The sequence below is a fragment of the Anolis sagrei genome, chromosome 4 (genome assembly GCF_037176765.1).
Source record: "Anolis sagrei isolate rAnoSag1 chromosome 4, rAnoSag1.mat, whole genome shotgun sequence".
Lineage (NCBI taxonomy): Eukaryota > Metazoa > Chordata > Lepidosauria > Squamata > Dactyloidae > Anolis > Anolis sagrei.
In genome coordinates this window covers 2807417-2829068 of record NC_090024.1, presented here as the reverse complement: position 1 = coordinate 2829068, position 21652 = coordinate 2807417, and the positions used below count along the sequence as shown (strand labels likewise).

Below are 21652 nucleotides of genomic sequence, written 5' to 3'. Positions count from 1 at the left end.
TTACAACAATGTCTGTTATAGAACTCCAATATGCTGCTGATATGCGTATGCCCTTTTTAAGGGCATACGCCGCGGCAATAAAGGCCGCAAAGAAATCTTTCTTTGCAGCCAATATTGCGTCCGCAAAGAACCGTCCGGCAGAGCTGTTTCGAGTTGTCAGAGGTCTGTTAAATCCCACCATTTGAACTATAAATCCCAGGAACTACAACTCCCAAATGACAAAATCATAATTTTTGAGTGATGGTCACTCCTTGTGTTGTGAGACATTTTGTTTGCCAAATTTGGAGTGATTTTGTTCATTGGTTCTTTTGTTTTTAAGGGACTCATTATGCACAGAGCATTTTATATATATAGATATATAGATATATATACACACACTCCACTTGTCTCACTGTCAACGGACCACTGAGGATGCCAACCACAGGTGCAGGCGAAACGTCAGGAGAGAATGCTGCTGGATCATGGTCAGCCAGAAACACTCACAGCAAAGTAGTCAGTCTGGCCATGAAAGCCTTTGCCAGCACATAGTGGGCATCCACGTGCCTCCGTTCTCCCTTGAGACAATGCGCCTTTGCAGGTGGATCTCGGCCCCGTCCCCGCCCTCCATCCCCATGACTGGCGGAGCCTTTAATCCAGGTAATCCAGGTGAGTCAAAATAAGGGAGGGAAGAAGGGAGGGAGACCTGAACAAAAAGCCCATTGAGATGCTCCAAGCCCACAAAGCGGCCTTTGTCTCAGGTGGGCCAACATACAAGAGGAGGGGACTGGCAATGCGCATTGGCTGGGAGGTGACCCCAAGGCCAGAATTGCAGAATCCTAGAGTTGGGAGAAGACCCCAAAAGCCATCCGTTGTCAGACAAGAAGACACAACCAAAGCCCTCTCGACAGACGCCCATCCAGCCTCGGTTTCAAACCCTCCAGCGAAAGAGAGGAAACTCAAGTCAATGGGTGTGTTTACAATGCTGTTTAACCCCCTTTGACTGCCATTACTCAATGCTATGGAGTTGTGGGAGTTGTAGTTTTACAAGGTCTTTACCCTGCTCTGCCAAAGAACACTGGTGCGCCACCAAACTACAACTTCCAGGATGCCGTAGCATTAAAGTAAGGTCAAGTTGCATTCTTTTGAATCCCCATGACTCAATGCTACGGAATCATGGGAGTTGTAGTTTTACAAGGTCTTTACCCTTCTCTGCCAAAGAACGCTGGTGCGCCACCAAACTACAACTTCCAGGATGCCGTAGAATGAAAGTAAGGTCAAGTTGCATTCTTTTGAGTCCCCATGACTCAATGTTACAGATTCGTGGGAGTTGGTAGTTTTACAAGGTCTTTACCCCTCTCTGCAAAAGAACACTGGTGCGCCACCAAACTACAACTTCCAGAATGATGTAGCATTAAAGTAAGGTCAAGTTGCATTCTTTTGAGTCCCCATGACTCAATGCTATGGAGTCGTGGGAGTTGTAGTTTTACAAGGTCTTTACCCTTCTCTGCCAAAGAACACTGGTGCGCCACCAAACTACAACTTCCAGCATGCCGTAGCATTAAAGTAAGGTCAAGTTGCATTCTTTTGAGTCCCTATGACTCAATGTGACGGAATCGTGGGAGTTGTAGTTTTACAAGGCATTTACCCTTCTCTGCCAAAGAACGCTGGTGCGCCACCAAACTACAACTTCCAGCATGCCGTAGCATTAAAGTAAGGTCAAGTTGCATTCTTTTGAATCCCCATGACTCAATGTTACGGAATCATGGGAATTGTAGTTTTACAAGGTGTTTACCCGTCTCTGCCAAAGAACGCTGGTGCGCCACCAAACTACAACTTCCAGCATGCCGTGGCATTAAAGTAAGGTCAAGTTGCATTCTTTTGAGTCCCCATGACTCAATGTTACGGAATTGTGGGAGTTCTAGTTTTACAAGGTCCTTACTCTTCTATAATAATCTATATAAATAAAAATGTAATGTTTGTTTGTGGGATTAACAGAACTCAAAAACCACTGGACGAATTGACACCAAATTCGGACACAAGACACCTAACAACCCAATGTGTGTCCTTCACTCAAAAAACATTGATTTTGTCATTTAGGAGTTGTAGTTGCTGGGATTTATAGTTCACCTACAATCAAAGAGAATTCTGAACCCCACCAACGATGGAACTGAACCAAACTTGGCACACAGTTCTCCCATGACCAACAGAAAATACTGGAAGGGTTTGGTGGGCATTGACCTTGAGTTTGGGAGTTGTAGTTCACCTACATCCAGAGAGCACTGTGGACTCAAACAATGATGGATCTGGACCAAACCCTACACAAATACTCAATATGCCCAAATGTGAACACTGGTGGAGTTTGGGGAAAATAGAATCTTGACATTTGGGAGTTGTAGTTGCTGGGATTTATAGTTCACCAACAATCAAAGAACATTCTGAACCCCACCAATGATGGAATTGAACCAAACTTGGCACACAGTTCTCCCATGACCAACAGAAAATACTGGAAGGGTTTGGTGGGCATTGACCTTGGGTTTGGGAGTTGTAGTTCACCTACATCCAGAGATCACTGTGGACTCAAACAATGATGGATCTGGACCAAACTCTACACGAATACTCTACATGCCCAATTGTGAACACTGGTGGAGTTTGGGGAAAATAGACCTTGACATTTGGGAGTTGGAGTTGCTGGGATTAATAGTTCACCTACAATCAAAGACGATTTTGAACCCCACCAACGATGGAATTGAACCAAACTTGGCACCCAGAACTCCCATGACCAACAGAAAATACTGGAAGGATTTGGTGGGCAGTGTCCTTTGATTTTGGAGTTGTAGTTCACCTACATCCAGGTATCACTGTGGACTCAAGCAGTGATGGATCTGGACCAAACTTGGCACGAATATTCCATATGTCCAAATATGAACACAGATGGTGTTTGGAGGAAATAGACCTTGACATTTGGGATTTGTAGTTCACCTACAATCAAAGAGCATTCTGAATCCCACCAATGACAGAATTGGGCTAAACCTCCCACACAGAACCCCCATGAAGGCCACAGCAACGCGTGGCAGGGGACGGCTAGTAATAATAATAATAATAATTCAGCAGGGTTCTTATTCTAGGATCCTCAGAGGCCATCTAGTCCAACCCACTCCCAGTAGAGCAGGCATGTGCAAACTTGGGTGTTTTGGGCTTCAACTCCCAAGGAGGACCACACCTTATTATCATCTCCCTGAGAGTTTAAACTGCATTTATTCTCTAGTGCAGGTGTACTCCAAAAGTGATGTTAAACCGCATTAATTGCACAGTGTAGATGCGCTCCAAAGTTGTCTTGATAGCAAATAACCATGCGAATGGAGCAGGTGGTCTTCCTCTTTCGGGGAAATGTATGGAAAGGGTTCTCTGGTGAGTTTGAGAGGATCTGAGAGTTGTATCGGAGACTGGGTTCTGCCCCATTGGCCCCACTTCAACCCCCCTTCTCCCCAATTGTGCCACCTGGAGACCAGGAGGGGCCAGAATGCCAGGTGACCCATTACCTGGGAGCAAAGAGGCTTCTCAGGTACGCTTCTCCCTGATCCCGCCCCACGAGCCCAGAGATTGGCTGCTGCCCCTCCCGAAGGTGTGGGGCCGGACCCCTCCCTGGACAGAGCGACCCATATAAGGGGGCTCTTTCTCCCATCCACTTCTCTGCACACAGAAGGCGTCCAGTTGCTGCTTCCTGAATTCGCCTTCTGTTTTGGTCTGAATCGTTATTTGCGATCATGCAGGTGCAACACAGGTAAGGGACCGGTCATCTGAGGTGAGTGGGGGCTGCAAGGAAAGAGGCTGGGGGTCAAGCACTAGTGCCAACTAGAGAGGTCAGCACTAGAGGTCAAACTGTCTCTCACTGGTCACATCATCACGGTTCGCCCAATGGCCGGAATGTCCAGCTAGTTGGAAAGGACAGAGTCAGTGGGGGCTGCAAGGAAAGAGGCTGGGGGTCAAGCTTGTTCCTCTTTGGCCATTGATGCCATAGTGTGAACTGGAGAGTCAGCACTAGGGGTCAAGCTGTCCCTCGCTGGTCACTTCATCATGGTTCGCCCAATGATCGGAATGTCCAGCTAGTTGAAAGGACAGAGTCAGTGGGGGCTGGGGGTCAAGCTTGTTCCTCTTTGGCCACTGAGACCACAGTGCCAACTAGAGAGGTCAGCACTAGGGGTCAGGCTGTCCCTCGCTGGTCACTTCATCACGGTTCGCCCAATGGCCGGAATGTCCAGCTAGTAGGAAAGGACAGAGTCAGTGGGGGTTGGGGGTCAAGCTTGTTCCTCTTTGGCCACTGAGACCACAGTGCCAACTAGAGAGGTCAGCACTAGGGGTCAAGCTGTCCCTCGCTGGTCACTTCATCACGGTTCGCCCAATGGCCGGAATGTCCAGCTAGTAGGAAAGGACAGAGTCAGTGGGGGTTGGGGGTCAAGCTTGTTCCTCTTTGGCCACTGAGACCACAGTGCCAACTAGAGAGGTCAGCACTAGGGGTCAAGCTGTCCCTCGCTGGTCACTTCATCACGGTTCGCCCAATGGCCGGAATGTCCAGCTAGTTGGAAAGGACAGAGTCAGTGGGGGCTGGGGGTCAAGCTTGTTCCTCTTTGGCCACTGAGCCCACAGTGCCAACTAGAGAGGTCAGCACTAGGGGTCAGGCTGTCCCTCGCTGGTCACTTCATCACGGTTCGCCCAATGGCCGGAATGTCCAGCTAGTTGGAAAGGACAGAGTCAGTGAGGGCTGCAAGGAGAGAGGCTGGGGGTCAAGCTTGTTCCCCTTTGGCCACTGAGACCACAGTGCCAACTAGAGAGGTCAGCACTAGGGGTCAAGCTGTCCCTCGCTGGTCACATCATCACGGTTCGCCCAATGGCCGGAATGTCCAGCTAGTTAGAAAGGACAGAGACACAACGTCCAGGCCAGAGAGAAGCAGAGTGTCCTGATCGAGGGAAGTCATAATCCCATTCTACCTTGGTCACTCCTTTTTTCGGTGCTAGGAGTGACTTGAGAAACTCCAAGTCGCTTCTGGTGTGAGAGAATTAGCCGTCTGCAAGGACATTGCCCGGATATGTTACCATCCCGTGGGAGCCTTCTCTCATGTCCCGGCATGAGAAGCTGGGGCTAACAGATGGGAGCTCACCCCACCACTGGAAACACTGGTGGCGCAATGGGTTGAACCCTTGTGCCAACACGACTGAAGACTGACAGGTCGGAGGTTCTAATCTGGCGAGAGCGGGTTGAGCTCCCTCTGTCAGCTCCAGCTCCCCACGCAGGGACATGCGAAAAGCTTCCCACGAGGATGGTCAAACATCCGGGCAACATTCCTCTTTTACATTCATCACAAGGTTTCTCTCATGTCCCTGCATGAGAAGCTGGGGCTGACAGATGGGAGCTCACCCCACCACTGGAAACCCCGGTGGCACAATGAGTTAAATCCTTGTGCTGACAGGGCTGAAGACCAACAGGTCGGAGGTTCGAATCTGGGGAGAGCGGGTTGAGCTCCCTCTGTCAGCTCCAGCTCCCCATGCAGGGATATGAGAAAAGCTTCCCAAGAGGATGGTCAACATCCGGGCAACATTCCTCTTTTACATTCATCACAAGGTTTCTCTCACGTCCCTGCATGAGAAGCTGGGGCTGACAGACGGGAGCTCACCCCACCACTGGAAACCCTGGTGGAACAATGGGTTGAACTCTTGTGCCAACACGACTGAAGACCGACAGGTTGCAAGTTCGAATCTGGGGAGAGCGGGTTGAGCTCCCTCTGTCAGCTCCAGCTCCCCATGCAGGGATATGAGAAAAGCTTCCCAAGAGGATGGTCAAACATCCGGGCAACATTCCTCTTTTACATTCATCACAAGGTTTCTCTCACATCCCTGCATGAGAAGCTGGGGCTGACAGATGGGAGCTCACCCCACCACTGGAAACCCCAGTGGCACAAGGGTTCGACCAACATATACGACTGAAGACTGACAGGTTGCAAGTTCGAATCTGGAGAGAGCGGGTTGAGCTCCCTTTGTCAGCTCCAGCTCCCCATGCAAGGACATAAGAAAAGCTTCCCACGAGGATGGTCAAACATCCGGGCAACATTCCTCTTTTACATTCATCACAAGGTTTCTCTCATGTCCCTGCATGAGAAGCTGGGGCTGACAGACGGGAGCTCACCCCACCACTGGAAACCCCGGTGGCACAAGGGTTCAATCAACATATACAACTGAAGACTGACAGGTTGCAAGTTCGAATCTGGGGAGAGCGAGTTGAGCTCCCTCTGTCAGCTCCAGCTCCCCATGCAGGGACATGAGAAAAGCTTCCCACGAGGATGGTCAAACATCCGGGCAACATTCCTCTTTTACATTCATCACAACGTCAGTGTTGGTTGTTTGTTGTTGATCAGGAGGCACAACAATATCCGAAAGCCAAGTGGCCCAAAGCCCCTGACACTAACGGAGACTGGCACCAGTGAAAACCAGTTCTTTCCATGGGATCCTATGGTTCTGCACCAAACCCCGTAGGTTAAAACCACTGTTAAGGGTTGGGCAACGAAATAGGACGAGGAAACTTTTGATGTTTCCCATCCTACCTGTTTTTCACTTGTAAACATGGGAGCGAAGTGTGATAAGAGGCAGGATTGCTGGAGTCTCCTCCTTTCAGGACACTTTGGCCTCTTTTCAACCACGGAGGGCTATGCATGACGGGCGGAAGTACATTTATTTACTTATTTACAATACAGGGTTAGTCAAAATGCATAGGCCAATAAGCCATTCAATTGAATGGCTTATTGGCCTATGCATTTTGACTAACCCTGTATTTATATTCTGCCCTTCTCACTTTGCAAGGGACTCAGGGCGGATCACAATGCACATGTACATGGCAAACATTCAATGCCATAGACCAGTGGTTCTCAACCTTCCTAATGCTGTGACCCCTTAATACAGTCCCTCATGTTGTGATGACCCCCAACCATAACATTGTTTTTGTTACTACTGTTTTACTACTGTTATAAATCATAACGTAAATATCAGATATGCAAGGTGTATTTTCATTCCCTGAACCAAACTGGGCACAAATATCCAATGCAACCACATGTAAATGCTAGTGGGGTTGGGGGAGGATTGATTTTGTAATTTGGGAGTTGTAGTTGCTGGGATTTATAGTTCACCTATAATCAAAGAGCATTCTGAACTCCACCAGTGATGGATTTGAACCTAATTTGCCACACAGAACTCCCATGACCAACAGAAAATACTGGAAGGGTTTGGTGGGTATTGACCTTGAGTTTAGGAGTTGTAGTTCACCTATATCCAGAGAGCATTGTGGACTCACTCATGGTGGATCTGGACCAAACTTGGCACGAATACTCAAATATCCCCAAATGTGAACACTGGTGGAGTCTGGGGACAATAGATCTTGACATTTGGGAGTTGTAGTTGCTGGGATTTATAGTTCACCTATAATCAAAGAGCATTCTGAACTCCACCAGTGATGGATTTGAACCTAATTTGCCACACAGAACTCCCATGACCAACAGAAAATACTGGAAGGGTTTGGTGGGTATTGACCTTGAGTTTAGGAGTTGTAGTTCACCTATATCCAGAAAGCATTGTGGACTCACTCATGGTGGATCTGGACCAAACTTGGCACAAAAACTCAATTTGTGCAAATGTGGTGGAGCCTGGGGAAAATAGACCTTGACTTTTGAGAGTTGTCGTTGCTGGGATTTATAGTTCATTACAATCAAAGAGCATTCTGAACCTCACCAACGACAGAATTGGCTCAAACTTCCCACATGGAATCCCCATGACCATCAGAAAATACTGTATTTTCTGATGGTCTTTGGCGACCCCTCTGACACCCCCTCACGACCCCCTCAGGGGTCCCGATCCCCAGGTTGAGAAACACTGCCATAGACACACAACATATATAGACAGACACACAGAAACTATTTAATTTTCCAACTTCATGGGGGTATGCTTTGAATTCCGGCCACTGGGTGAGCTGTCGCTCCACCATCCACTTGTGACACTGATTGAGCACTTCCTTATTCTTTTGCACGCTGCTGGAGAATTTTATGGCATCGTAAATTAGTTAATTTACCCTCCCCCACATAAGCGGTACCTAAATTTCCTACTTGACAGATGCAACAGTCTTTCGGGCTGCAAAGGTTGACAGCAAGCTAGACAAATGGTTGGGAGCTTACTCCGACTCAAACTCATGACCTTTCAATCAATAGTGATTTTAATGCAGCTGACTCCCAACTAGCTCCGCCACAACCCGATAGCTTAACTCAGGTGATGAGCTTCATGCTTCTCCACGCTTGAAAAGAGGCTGAAGTGTCCCACAACTGAGAAATTTCCCAATGTGATAAGGTAGCAAGTCCCACTCTCTTCTGCTTTGGGCAGACCTCCCACGTGGAATAATAACCCCATGTCCAGTTTTGGGCAAAACCATTCAAGAGAGGGATATTAAGAAGATGGAAGGTGTCCACCAAAATGGTGAAAAGCCTGGAAGCCATGGATCACCCTAAGGAGTGGATTAGGGAGCTGGGTAGTTGGAGAAGTTGGAGCAATGGATTCAACAGAACAACCTGTTTTGCAGTGGGAGTGTAGTGGCGTCTCCTTCCTTCTCTCCAAGCAGAGGCTGGGTAGTCATCTGTAAGGAGGGCTTTGACTGTGCCTTCCTGCTTGGAAGAAGGAGCTTGCATTGGAGGGCCCTTGAGGTCTTTTCCAACTGTAGGATTCTGTGGTGTCCTCGAGTCAACCAGGCTGAGAACCAACAACATTCACACTCACCTCTTTTATCTCGCAGGGTTCTGGCGCTCGCAGCCGCGGTGGTCCTGCTCCTGGCTATTGTGGCGGCCGATCGTAAGTTGCACCCCATAACTGGGGGGGGGGGGCTGAGCTAGTGAAAGAAGGGAGCTGAGCATCATTGGCTGCAATAGAAACCATGGGTTGCGTCATGACTTGGAGTCAATGGCTGACGGTATGAAGACATCGCAAATTCCCTCCGTGTCATCCTGACTGAATCAATTCTCTCTGTGACATTCTGAAACTGTGTTATAGAACTTGTGAAGCAACAAATTCTAATAAGGTAACCGAGAAGAGGGGGAGATGAGCAGGAAAGGTGTATAAAAGGAAGTAGTGGTGGGGAAAAAAGTCAGTAGTGCCTTTCTTTGCTGCAGAGATACAAGCAATATATCCATTTCAAAGCAAGCCGGCTTGTGAGTGGTTATTTAATATTGCTACTTAGATCCTACAGACTGACAATGGCATTAAAAGCAAGCCAGGCTCAAATAATAATAATATTTATTTATTTATTTATTTATTTATATTCCGCCCTATCTCCCCAAAGGGACTCAGAGCGGATTGGACTCAGGGAGGATTTAGGGTCCCAACACTGAGAACTCCTCTTTGGCAGAAAGACAGACAGAGCCAACCTCAAGCTGAGCTCGTAGAACTCAAAGACCAGGCCTGGGCAAACTTGAAGCCTCCCTCATGTCCAATTGAGAACCATCAGCATGGATCTGGAGGAGAGAGAACATTGAACTGGGTCTGAGACCAGTTGTTTCTGGTCTTAGAATAGCCATGCCAAGTCTCTCCAGAGAAGCTGAGATAGGTTTCTGAATATTGCAATTTCTGACTTATCTATCTATCTATCTATCTATCTATCTATCTATCTATCCATCCATCCATCCATCCATCCATCCAGTCACTCATTTGTCTATCTATCTATCCATCCATCCACCCATTTGTCTGTCCGTCCATCCATCCTCTATCTATCTATCTATCTATCTATCTATCTATCTATCTATCTATCATCTATCCATCCAGTCACCGACCTGTCTATTTATCCATCCACTCATTTGTCTATTTATCCGTCCATCCACCCATTTGTCCATCCATCCATCCATCCATCCATCCATCCATCCTCTATCTATCTATCTATCTATCTATCTATCTATCTATCTATCTATCTATCATCTATCCATCCAGTCACCGACCTGTCTATTTATCCATCCAGCCATTTGTCTATTTATCCGTCCATCCACCCATTTGTCCATCCATCCATCCATCCATCCATCCAACCATTATCTATCTATCTATCTATCTATCTATCTATCTATCTATCATCTATCCATCCAGTCACCAACCTGTCTATTTATCCATCCACCCATTTGTCTATTTATCCGTCCATCCACCCATTTGTCCATCCATCCATCCATCCATCCATCCATCCATCCTCTATCTATCTATCTATCTATCTATCTATCTATCTATCTATCTATCTATCCATCCACCCACACCTGGTTTCCCCTTTCATAAGATGCAGGTAGTCCCTGATGGCTTGGGGGGGGGGGGTCGCTGACCCATGGTTTGTGAGGATCCCATAATGGTAATGATAACACTAACCCTCTCTCTTTTCCCCACAGAACCCTTGACTTCTTCGGACCCCACCACTCCGGCAGGGAGCCAGACAACAGGTAGAGCAAGGAATTGGGGGAGCTTTCTTTCTTTCTAGACTTAAGTGGGGTCGGATAGTTGTTGTTGTGCGTCTTTAAACTCCTGGGAGTTGTGGTTTTAATGAATCACCAGCCCTCCTGTGAACCTCTGACTCAGGATTCCATAGCATTGAGCCATAGCAGTTGAAGGGCCGACCAAAATGCATTAATTCTGCAGTGTAGATGCCCTCTGGGACAGTTGGAGGGCAATGGGACATGAGTGCTCAAGGAGAGGGAGAAGATCCCCAAAACCCAATCCCACTATCATTCTATCCTGTCTGTCTATCCACCTAGCCACGGATCTATCCATCCACCCACCCACCCATCCATTCATCTGTCTGTCTGTCTGTCTTTCCGTCCATCCAGTCATCTGTCTGTCCATCCATCTATCCACCCACCCACCCACCCAATCAAAGAGTTGGAAGAGACCTCATGGGCCATCCAGTCCAACCCCATTCTGCCAAAAAGCAGGAATATTGCATTCAAATCACCCCTGACAGATGGCCATCCAGCCTCTGCTTAAAAGCTTCCAAAGAAGGAGCCTCCACCACACTCCGGGGCAGAGAGTTCCACTGCTGAACGGCTCTCACAGTCAGGAAGTTCTTCCTCATGTTCAGATGGAATCTCCTCTCTTGTAGTTTGAAGCCATTCCTCCCTTGCGTCCTAGTCTCCAAGGAAGCAGGAAACAAGCTTGCTCCCTCCTCCCTGTGACTTCCTCTCACATATTTATACATGGCTATGATGTCTCCTCTCAGCCTTCTCTTCTTCAGGCTAAACATGCCCAGTTCCCTAAACCGCTCCTCATAGGGCTTGTTCTCCAGACCCTTGATCATTTGAGTCGTCCTCCTCTGGACACATTCCAGCTTGTCAATATCTCTCTTGAATTGTGGTGCCCAGAATTGGACACAATATTCCAGATGTGGTCTAACCAAAGCAGAATAGAGGGGTAGCATGACTTCCTTAGATCTAGACACTAGTCTCCTATTGATGCAGGCCAAAATCCCATGGGCTTTTTTTGCCGCCACATCACATTCCTGGCTCATGTTTAACTTGTTGTCCACGAGGACTCCAAGATCTTTTTCACACGTACTGCTCTCGAGCCAGGCGTCACCCATTCTGTATCTTTGCATTTCATTTTTCCTGCCAAAGTGGAGTATCTTGCATTTGTCCCTGTTGAACTTCATTTTGTTAGTTTTGGCCAATCATCTCTCTAATCTGTCAAGATCGTTTTGAATTCTGCTCCTGTCCTCTGGAGTCTTGGCTCTCCCTCCCAATTTGGTGTCGTCTGCAAACTTGATGATCATGCCTTCTAGCCCTTCATCTAAGTCATTAATAAAGATGTTGAACAGGACCGGGCCCAGGATGGAACCCTGCTTGTGGCACTCTGCTCGTCACTTCTTTCCAAGATGAAGAGGAAGCATTAGTGAGCACTCTCTGTGTTCGTCCACTTAACCAATTACAGATCCACCCCACCGTAGTTTTGCCTCGCCCACATTGGACTAGTTTCCTTGCCAGAAGGTCATGGGGGACCTTGTCCAAGAAGGCCTTCCTGAAATCCAGGTACGCTCCATCCACGGCATCATTCCCCGCATCTACCCATCTTGTAGCTCTATCGAAGAAAGAGATCAGATTAGTCTGGCATGACTTGTTTTTGATAAATCCATGTTGACTATTAGCGATGACTGCATTTGTTTCTAAGTGTTTGCAGACCGCTTCCTTAACAATCTTTTCCAGAATCTTGCCCGGTATTCTGTCTGTCCAAGGGTCAGACTAGATGACCTTTAGCTAGCTACGTCTCTCTCTATATCCATTCATCTATTTATCCACTCATTTGTCTATCCACCTATCTACCCATTTGTCTGTTTGTCTATCTGTCCATCCACCATGTCTGCCTATCTATTTATCTCTCTCTCTCTCTCTCTCTCTCTCTCTATCTATCTATCTATCTCCACCTATCCATCCATCCACCCATTCATCTGTCTATCTAGCACTATCCATCCTTCCATCCATCCATCCATCCATCTATCCATCTGCTATCTGTCTGTCTGTCTATCTATCTATCTATCTATCTATCTATCTATCTATCTATCTAATTATCTATCTATCTGTGTCCATCCATCCACCCATTCATCTGTCTGTCTATCTAGCTCTATCCATCCATCCATTTGTCCATCCATCTATCCATCCACCCATTTGTCTGTCTATCCATCCTTCCTTCTTTCCATCCATCCATCCATCCATCCATCCATCCATCCATCTGCTATCTATCTATCTATCTATCTATCTATCTATCTATCTATCTATCTATCTATCATCTGTCTGTCTGTCTGTCTGTCTGTCTGTCTGTCTGTCTATCTATCTATCCATCTTTATATCTATTGTCTGTCTATCTATCTATCTATCTATCTATCTATCTATCTATCTATCTATCCATTCATCCATCCAACCATCTGCTATCCATCCATCCATCTATTGTCTATCTACCCATTCATTTATCTAATCTAATCTATCTACCCATCCATCTCATTGACCTGTGATGCCTTCTCTGCCTCTCTTCCAGAGCCAATGGTAAACTCAGAGCCTGTCATCTCTGGCAAATCCGAGGCTTCGGGAGAAAGTGAGTGAAATCCCAGAGACGGGAGAGGGAGGGAGTTTTTGCACATTTGGCCTCCAACTGCATGCTCAGAAAGTGGCCCCCTCCCAATAGAGCACCCCCAATTCTCTCTGGCCAGAGGCTGTTAGATAGAGAGGGCAAAGGCCATTTTGGTCACCCTTCCCTCAGAGGAGACAAAACAGTTGGGGCGAGCAGGTGAAAATATGGAATGGTGTGGATTCCTTTGACCAATGCCTTCCTACCTCCAGGTGAGATCGGGAGCCCCATGGAACAGGTGACGGCAGGTAAGTCTACAAACCATCCTCTCTCTGCATTTTCTGTTGCTGGCATTGGCCAACTTGGGCCCTCCCTCCAGGTGTTTTGGACTTCAACTCCCACAATTCCTACCGGCTGTTAGGAATTGTGGGAGTTGAAGTCCAAAACACCTGGAGGGAGGGCCCAAGTTGGCCCATGCCTACCTCAAGGTTCCGGGACAAGGATGAGGTGCAAAGTAGACCCCCCTTTACTGAGACCCTTTCTCTCTCTGGACAGGAGCAGACCCCATCAGCTTTGCGGCCGCTGACCGGTCCCAACTGGGCGAAGGAGAATTGCTCCTCGACAATGAAGCCTCCAACCTAGGCTCCTTCAACCTGGACCCTCTGCCAGGAGATGCACAGAGTGGTAGGCCTCAAAGATGGGAATTATTATAGGCTCAGGGGGTGATAGGGTTCTCCTTTCCTCTACCAAACCTTGTCCAAAACCAAGCTAAACCTTCATTGGAGGCAGGTCTTTGCATGGAGCCCACCTCTAGCATTTGGGTGTCTACTTTTCCAAAGAGGCCGAGTGGTCATCTTCTGGGAGGGATTTTGTTCTGGCTTCCTACCTGGCGAAAAGGGAGTTGGACCAAATGGGTTTTGGAGAGCTCTTCAAGCTCTAGTGGAATATGCTGAGAGCCTGGTGGAGTCTCCTTCTCTGGAAGCAACTGCTGGATGGCCATCTCTTGGGAGGGCTTGGATGGTGTCCTCCTGCCTCCAGTCTACATGGAAACTGGCAATCTCTTTCAGCTCTGGGAAGCTGGTGGAGGCTCCTTCTCTGGAGGCTTCGTCATAGAGGCTGGGTGGCTATCTCTTGGGAGGGCTTGGATGGTGTCCTCCTGCCTTGCAGAAGGGATCCAGTCTTCCAACTCTGGGAAGCTGGTGGAGACTCCTTCTCTGGAGGCTTCGTCATAGAGACTGGGTGGCTATCTCTTGGGAGGGCTTGGATGGTGTCCTCCTGCCTTGCAGAAGGGATCCAGTCTTCCAACTCTGGGAAGCTGGTGGAGACTCCTTCTCTGGAGGCTTCGTCATAGAGACTGGGTGGCTCTATGGGAGGGCTTGGATGGTGTCCTCCTGCCTTGCAGAAGGGATCCAGTCTTCCAACTCTGGGAAGCTGGTGGAGACTCCTTCTCTGGAGGCTTCGTCATAGAGGCTGGGTGGCTATCTCTTGGGAGGGCTTGGATGGTGTCCTCCTGCCTTGCAGAAGGGATCCAGTCTTCCAACTCTGGGAAGCTGGTGGAGACTCCTTCTCTGGAGGCTTCGTCATAGAGGCTGGGTGGCTATCTCTTGGGAGGGCTTGGATGGTGTCCTCCTGCCTTGCAGAAGGGATCCAGTCTTCCAACTCTGGGACGCTGGTGGAGACTCCTTCTCTGGAGGCTTCGTCATAGAGACTGGGTGGCTATCTCTTGGGAGGGCTTGGATGGTGTCCTCCTGCCTTGCAGAAGGGATCCAATCTTCCAACTCTGGGAAGCTGGTGGAGACTCCTTCTCTGGAGGCTTCGTCATAGAGACTGGGTGGCTATCTCTTGGGAGGGCTTGGATGGTGTCCTCCTGCCTTGCAGAAGGGATCCAATCTTCCAACTCTGGGAAGCTGGTGGAGACTCCTTCTCTGGAGGCTTCGTCATAGAGACTGGGTGGCTATCTCTTGGGAGGGCTTGGATGGTGTCCTCCTGCCTTGCAGAAGGGATCCAATCTTCCAACTCTGGGAAGCTGGTGGAGACTCCTTCTCTGGAGGCTTCGTCATAGAGGCTGGGTGGCTATCTCTTGGGAGGGCTTGGATGGTGTCCTCCTGCCTTGCAGAAGGGATCCAGTCTTCCAACTCTGGGAAGCTGGTGGAGACTCCTTCTCTGGAGGCTTCGTCATAGAGGCTGGGTGGCTATCTCTTGGGAGGGCTTGGATGGTGTTCTCCTGCCTTGCAGAAGGGATCCAGTCTTCCAACTCTGGGAAGCTGGTGGAGACTCCTTCTCTGGAGGCTTCGTCATAGAGACTGGGTGGCTATCTCTTGGGAGGGCTTGGATGGTGTCCTCCTGCCTTGCAGAAGGGATCCAGTCTACATGGAAACTGGGAATCTCTTCCAACTCTGAGAAGCTGGTAGATGCTCCTTCTCTGGAGGCTACGTCATAGAGACTGGGTGGCTATCTCCTGGGAGGGCTTGGATGGTGTCCTCCCACCTTGCAGAAGGGATCCAGTCTACATGGAAACTGGGAATCCCTTACAACTCTGGGAAGCTGCTGAAGGCTCCTTCTCTGGAGGCTTCGTCATAGTGGATGGATGACTATCTCTTGGTGGAATAGGGTTGGTCTGGATGGTCTTTAGAGGGTCTTTAGAAGGTCCTTTCACCAGCCATTTAGTTGGCTAAAGACCATCCATTTGAACCCCATTCCATCATGGAACCACACACACACTTGTGTCTTTTGCAGGTCCAGCTGCGGATGCAACGATCCATTCTCACGAGTCTCAAGAAAGTAAGTTCTTCTCGGTGTTTTGGGTTTGAAGGACAAGGGCCTTGAGTGGACCTTTGCTTACTGAGCCTTCCTTGGTGACAATGGTCAGCGGAGATTGGTCCCAAGGCCAGGGGGATGTGGGGTCTTTTCTGGGGAGAGACTTCATAAAAGACCCATAACTTTCCAGAAAGTTTTCCTCCCCTGGCCATCTGTTGGGGGTGCTTTTTCTATGCAATGATCCATTCTCACGAGTCTCAAGAAAGTAAGTTCTCGGTGTTTTGGGTTTGAAGGACAAGGGCCTTGAGTGGACCCTTCCTTGGTGACAACGGTCAGCGGAGATTGGGCCCAAGGCCAGGGGGGATAGGGGGTCTTCTATGGGGGGAGACTTCATAAAAGACCCATAACTTCCCGGAAAGTTTTCCTCCGCTGGCCATCTGTTGGGGGTGCTTTTTCTATGCAATGATCCATTCTCACGAGTCTCAAGAAAGTAAGTTCTTCTCGGTGTTTTGGGTTTGAAGGACAAGGGCCTTGAGTGGACCTTTGCTCACTGAGCCTTCCTTGGTGACAATGGTCAGCGGAGATTGGGCCCAAGGCCAGGGGGATATGGGGTCTTCTATGGGGGGAGACTTCATAAAAGACCCATAACTTCCTGGAATGTTTTCCTCCGCTGGCCATCTGTTGGGGGTGCTTTGATTGTGCTTTTTCTATATGGCAGAAGGTTGGACTAGATGGCCCCATGTGGTCTCTTCCAACTCTATTATCATCCTTAGGTGAGGACCACGAAGTAGAGTCAGAGGAGGCGCTCTCATCCCAAGGTAAGAATCCCAGAACTAGACTCAGATCCACTTTCAAGGCAGCGCTCTCGCCCTGCGGTTCTTCCTCCATTCTTTGCGGATTGGAGAAGGGCAACCAAGCTGCTTGGGAATCCTACGGAAGCTCTGGAGGTTTCCGAGTAGAGACTGGATGGGTTGGACTGAATGGGGGTTGGACTGGATGGCCTCTGGGTGCCCCTTTCAACACTGTCTTTCCATGCAACCCTAGGGTGAAGGGGCTGACGACCTGCTTTGGATCCTCCCACAGCTCTCTAGGCATGTGAAGAGGACTACTGCCCACCCTCCTTCCCTCCTTCCTTCATCGCCACCTGCCTCGCTGATGACCTTGTGGTGCCCCAAATGGGAAGCGAACCCATGCCCGCCCTTGCGCCATGCTTCCTCCTGCACTTTCCTGCCTTCACAGCATTGTCCACCTGGATCCCCAATCAAGACGCCTTCCTTCATGCCTTTCTCCTTCGTCCAGAGATTAGTGGTCTTAGCGTATGCATGCAATGCAAATGTAGGGGTGCAGTGGACGCCACATGGGGACCCTCACACTGGCCCATTCCCTCTTTGCGCTCCTTTCAAGCCCCTACATTATAGACTCTCAAGGCATGCTCAAAAGCCCCTTAGCTAGAGGTCATCTAGTCTGACCCTCGGACACAACCCAAGATCTATTTACCCACTTAGCTAAAGGTCATCTAGTCTGACCCTTGGACAAGACCAAAAGGCCTCTTTGTCTACTTAGCTAAAGGTCATCTAGTCCAAAAACCCAAGGTCCCTATGCCCACTTAATTAAAGGTCATCTAGTCTGACCCTCAGACAAGACCCAAAGGTCCCTATGCCCACATAGCTAAAGGTCATCTAGTCTGACCCTTGGAGAAGACCCAAAGGCCTCTTTGTCCACTTAGCTAAAGGTCATCTAGTCTGACCCTTGGACAAACCCCATAGGTCTCATTGCCCACTTAGTTAAAGGTCATCTAGTCTGACCCTTGGACAAGACCCAAAGGCCTCTTTGTCCACTTAGCGAAAGGTCATCTAGTCTGACCCTCAGATAAAACCCAAGAGCCTCTTAGCCCACTTAGTTAAAGGTCATCTAGTCTGACCCTTGGAGAAAACCCAAAGGCCCCTTTGTCCACTTAGCTAAAGGTCATCTAGTCTGACCCTCCGACAAAACCCAAAGACCTCTTTACTCACTTAGCTAAAGGTCATCTAGTCTGATCCCCAGACAAGATCCAATGATCTTTTTGCCCACTTAGCTAAAGGTCATCTAGTCTGACCCTCGGACAAAACCCAAAGACCTCTTTACTCACTTAGCTAAAGGTCATCTAGTCCGACCCTCGGACAAAACCCAAAGGCGTCTTTCCCCACTTTAGCTTCTCCCCACCACAACTGTGTCCAAACTAAGGTCATTTAGTCTGACCCCCTGAAAGGTCAGTACAGACCCAACAAGTCTGTACCAACTAACCCAAACCAAAGCCAAATCACCTTTGTAGTGCAAGACAGCTCTGTGCTGAATATCTGCCCTTAGGCCCCAATGCTCCAGCTGGCTCTGGCAAGTGAGCCAAGCTGCACACAGCAAGGAAGAAAGTCACCGTATGAGAAAAATACCCTTCAAGGCATGACATTAGCAACTCCAGTTCCCTTAGATTGCCTCCTTTGAAGGAAGATGGCTGCAGGCAGCCAGTTCATCTCCAATATGGCCGAGAAAATGTGGTCCTGGAAAGGCCATTAGATCCTACATCAGACTGTAGGATCTAAATAGCAATATTAAATAATCACTCACAAGCCGGCTTACTTTGAAATGGATGTATTGATTCAGTCAAGATGATTCGGTCAGGATGTCACGGAGGGAACTTGTGATGTCTTCATGCCGTCAAAAATTGACTCAATTCATGCCGTCAGAAATTGACCCCTGACATACAACTTCCATTATCCCCCACTTGGTTGATCCGATGGGACCTGCAGTCCAGCAACACCCCCATAGCGTGCTTAAGGCTCTCAATGACCTTCAACAAAAAAGTAATAGCAACAATGGGTTGTTGTTGGTTTTTTCGGGCTATATGGCCATGGTCCAGAGGCATTCTCTCTTGACGTTTCGCCTGCATCTATGGCAAGCATCCTCATCCACCCCTGAAGATGCTTGCCATAGATGCAGGCGAAACGTCACAACCCAGTGATTCCGGACATGAAAGCCTTCGACAATAGTGACAATGCCACCTTTCAAATAATCACAAATAATTCTGGGAAGACTCCTTTGCCCCACATCCAGAAGCACCTCTACACTGTGGAATTAATGCGGTTCGATACCACTTGAACTGCCATGACTCAAAGGCTGGAAAGAGCCAGCAAGGCTGGGAAGGAAACCTCATTCCTCATCTCTTGTAAACAGTTGGAAAAAGTTCTCCTAGATGTCTGACCCAACCAGAAATTGGTCCAGGAATATGTCGACATCCTAAAGACATAGACATATTATGATCCTTGTTATTCCTAATTAATGAGGAGTCAATGACCGAGGGTTTCCCAATACGAAGAACTTCCTGACTGTGAGAGCTGTTCAGCAGTGGAACTCTCTGCCCCAGAGTGTGGTGGAGGCTCCTTCTTTGGAAGCTTTTAAGCAGAGGCTGGATGGCCATCTGTCAGGGGTGATTTGAATGCAATATTCCTGCTTCTTGGCAGGGGGTTGGACTGGATGCCCCATGAGGTCTCTTCCAACTCCTTGATTCTATGATTCTACGACGGTTTGCAAGTCCCCATTTCAGCGCTCGACCCCAATAATCCCCACATTTGGGGTTTTGTGGGCCATTAATTCACCCAAAAGCAGGACAGGGCAGGATTCAATGTGTACATTTTGAGTGTTTTGGGGGGATATGGGTGGGGGACCGTGGCTCCAAAAGCATGCACACCTGCCCCACTGCCTTGCACCTTTTTGGGGCATTCCCTAGATTTCTGTAGTGTTTGTGTTTGGTTGGCTTTTCCTTTCGCTCTTACTCGCGGGCCTCGTTGTGACCGGACAAGGCGCATGTGTGCATGCCATGCACGCCTTCCCCTTCAATAAAGACAAGCAAACAGCACCACCGCCTCAGTGTCTTAACTTCCAGAGATGGAATGGGCAAGCAGGTCTTTTCTGATCTGGAGGGAGGGGGGCACACATCAAAGGCTGAAGTCCAGGACCAGCATTTCTCAATGTGGTCCTGGAAAGGCCATTAGATCCTACATCAGACTGTAGGATCTAAATAGCAATAGTAAATAGCCACTCACAAGCCGGCTTGCTTTGAAATGGATATATTGATTCAGTCAAGATGATTTGGTCAGGATGTCACGGAGGAAATTTGGTCAGGATGTCACGGAGGACCCCTGGGGGGGAGGGTGTTGCGAGGGGGGTGTCAGAGGGGTCACCAAAGACCATCAGAAAACACAGTATTTTTTGTTGGTCATGGGTGTTCTGTGTGCCAAGTTTGGGTCAATTCCATCATTGGTGGAGTTCAGAATGCTCTTTGATTGTAGGTGAACTATAAATCCCAGCAACTACAACTCCCAAATGTCAAGGTTTGTTTTCCCCAAACACCACCAGTGTTCACATTTGGGCATATTGAGTATCTGTCCCAAATTTGATCCAGATCCACCATTGTTTGATTCCACAGTGCTCTCTGGGTGTAGGTGAACTACAACTCCCAGACTCAAGGTCAATATCCACCAAACCATTCTGGTATTTTCTGTTCATCGTGGGAGCTCTGTGTGCCTAGTCTGGTTCAATTCCATCGTTGGTGGAGTTCAGAATGCTCTTTGATTACAGGTGAACTATAAATCCCAGGAACTACAACTCCCAAATGTCAAGGTCTATTTTCCCCAAATTCCACCAGTGTTCGCATTTGGGAATATTGAGTATTCGTGCCAAGTTTGGACCAGATCTATCATTTTTTGAGTCCACAGGGTTCTCTGGGTGTAGGTGAACTACAACTCTCAAACTCAAGGTCAAGGCCCACCAAACCCTCCTGGTATTTTCTGTTGGTCATAGGAGTTCTGTGTGCCAAGTTTCGTTCAATTCCATTGTCGGTGGAGTTCAGAATGCTCTTTGATTATAGGTGAACTATAAATCCCAGCAACTACTACTCCCAAATGACAAAATCAATCAAATTTGGGCGTATGGGGTATATTTGTGCCAAATGTGGTCCGGTGAATGAAAATACATCCTGCATATCAGATATTTACATTACAATTCATCACTGGAGGTCATAACATGGACACAGAGCCAGACTGTCCACTTCTATTTTGAAAAGGGGAGCAGGCAGAAGGACCTGAGACCCCGACCCAGAGCAGGTCTGTTTACATGTCTTGTTCCTCTCTCTGGTGACCCATCCATTGCTTCTACTCCACGCCAACGCTCTGAAGGCTGCAAGTGTGTGTTTGGTCAGTGGTTCCGGCCCTTTAGGATCCAAGGAGAGCATAGGTAAGTTCTCAGAATGAGGGATGATGAGGCCTGGCTCGAGAGCAGGAGGTGTGAAAAAGATCTTGGAGTCCTTGTGGACAGCAAGTTAAACATGAGCCAGGAATGTCATGTGGCGGCAAAAAAAGCCAATGGGATTTTGGCCTGCATCAAGAGGAGCCTAGTGTCTAGATCCAGGGAAGTCATGCTCTATTCCGCCTTGGTTAGACCACATCTGGAATATTGTGTCCAATTCTGGGCACCACAATCCCAGAGAGATGTTGACAAGCTGGAATGTGTCCAGAGGAGAGCAACTAAAATGATCAAGGGTCTGGAGCACAAGCCCTATGAGGAGTGGCTTAAGGAGCTGGGCATGTTTAGCCTGAAGAAGAGAAGGCTGAGAGGAGATATGATAGCCATGTATACATATGTGAGAGGAAGCCACAGGGAGGAGGAGGGAGCAAGCTTGTTTTCTGCTTCCCTGGAACACATACTGCTCTCGAGCCAGGCATTGTCCCCCATTCTGCCTCTTTGCATTTTGTTTTTCCTGCCAAAGTGGAGTATCTTGCATTTGTCC

At 48.4% G+C, this 21652-nt stretch overlaps 1 long non-coding RNA gene across 2 annotated transcripts; it reads left to right on the top strand.

Moving 5' to 3' along the window:
• Window positions 1-15778: 15778 nt before the first annotated feature.
• Window positions 15779-17091, top strand: LOC132772905 (uncharacterized). Of its 2 annotated transcripts, none has more exons than XR_010909782.1 (3): window positions 15779-15858; window positions 16608-16652; window positions 16879-17091. It is a non-coding gene; the product is annotated as an uncharacterized lncRNA (long non-coding RNA). The 2 variants fall into 2 exon arrangements; XR_009631293.2 differs by lacking the exon at window positions 15779-15858 and adding an exon at window positions 16292-16324.
• Window positions 17092-21652: the final 4561 nt, after the last annotated feature.